The sequence below is a fragment of the Nannospalax galili genome, unplaced genomic scaffold (assembly GCF_000622305.1).
Source record: "Nannospalax galili isolate Female #2095 unplaced genomic scaffold, S.galili_v1.0 scaffold418, whole genome shotgun sequence".
NCBI lineage: Eukaryota > Metazoa > Chordata > Mammalia > Rodentia > Spalacidae > Nannospalax > Nannospalax galili.
The window spans coordinates 2,037,611-2,039,475 of record NW_008342003.1 but is presented as its reverse complement, the minus strand read 5'-3'; positions in this window follow the sequence as shown (position 1 = coordinate 2,039,475).

Sequence of the window (1,865 nt, the reverse complement as noted above, 5' to 3'; positions counted from 1 at the left end):
AGTCAAAGGATCAGAACTCAAGACGGCTCCTCTTCATTCACTGTTATCTTTTTCTGTTTTGGAGAAAGTGTCTCAGGCACGCATTTCAGGCTAGTCTTGAATTCGCTGTGCAGTTGGGGCTAGCCTAGAATACCTGATCCTCCTCCCTCTGCCTTTACCGTGCTGTGATTATAGGCACAAGTCATAATATATTCTGTTTTTGCTTCCCTCTTTGTAATGCTTTTTCTGTGCCCCATAGATTTGCCATATTGTATTTCTGTTTACATTTGTTTCAAGAAAAATTTTCTCCTTCTGTCTCCCTCTTCCCCACCATCTGTGTGTGTCTGGTCATAAGGGTGCACTTATGTGTACATACTTGGGGAAGCCAGAAGAATGAAATACCTGTGTGTTTCTCTCTGTGTCTGTCTCTCTGTCTCTCTCTAGTGTGTGTGTGTGTGTGTGTGTGTGTGTGTGTGTGTGTGTGTGTGTGTGTGTGTGTGTGTGTGTTTTCATAAGGGTATGCTTCATACCAGAGGGATACCTGATATGCTTTCCCTTAGATGATATCCACCATTTTTGAAACACGTCTCTCACTGGCCTTTTTGAAACTCCAGGGAAGCTAGACTGGCTGGCCAGCGAGTCTAGGTTTCCACTTATTTCTGCTCCCCCAGTGCTGGGATTGCAAGCACCCACAATCATACCCAGCAGTTCTTAATTAAACACGTTTTTTGTATAAAACAGTTCCTCCTGCCTGCAAGGCAAGCATTCAGCCAACTGAGTTACATCCAGCCCCATGTGCATTACTTTTGAAAATGGACAAAAATATTGAAGAAGCTGCATTAAAGTAAAAGACAATTTTCAAAACACACCTATGAACATCATTCTGGAAAAAGGCTGGCATCATCATCATAATGATAACACATGTGCTATTTAGAGCCACTTCTTCATGGATCCATTCATGCAAAACATATGAAGGGGGAAACAGCACCGATGTTCCTGCTCTGTGCACAAATCATGGCGTTTTTGTGGTTACCAAAGACTTGAGGAGGTGTCAATGGCTACATGAAGTTTGGCTCTGCTACACCTGAAGGAAACGCACCATCGACTTCCTGTTCTTTGTACATTTACATTTCCTCTTATTCCTGCAGTCCCCTCTGACGAAGTGCTGGGGGCATTTCTGCATCATTATACAAGCCCCTAGGTGCTGTAAAGACAGGCAAAGGAGGAACCATTGTTAGATGCAGAGGAAAGCTGCATTAAAGAGCAAAGCATGTGTTTATAGTGTGCTGTGTAAGGGTCTAAAGAAAAAACTTCCATCTGGAGAATGACAACCTGAAGACTGTCCAAGCACAGTCCCAGGAACTCAGCCCTGTGAACTATGGGACTGCAAAAGGGAGAGTTACAGAGAAGCTGAACCAATGTAACTAAGAAACAAATGAAAGACCACTAAGTGTTACGTTTTGCACAACTTCTGGAGGAATATGAAAAGTTCAAACCCTGACAAATGGACAAATAGGGCTACAGCAGAGCTTTGTTCTTATCCTACCACTGAAGGTACAGTTAGAATTTTATCTCCATTAAAAACTTATTAGCTGCAATACAAGTAGGCCAAAAAGCATTCCCCCCAAAATATCTTTGGATGACATTTGAAAGAATCGGTATTTCAAACAGAATGGCTTATTGTAGAAGCTGAGTGTCTTTCCACAACAGTAAAATGTGTTCAAGAATGATCCTAAACGTGCCATTATGACCTATGCCACCTACTCCAAAATGCTGTCCTTCCCGTGTCCTGGCTTAACTTTATGCTGCTAACCAACTGATATGCACAGAGCTCAGTAACTTGAACGCTAAAGTTACTACATTTAGTTTTTAAAGTAATAGTTACT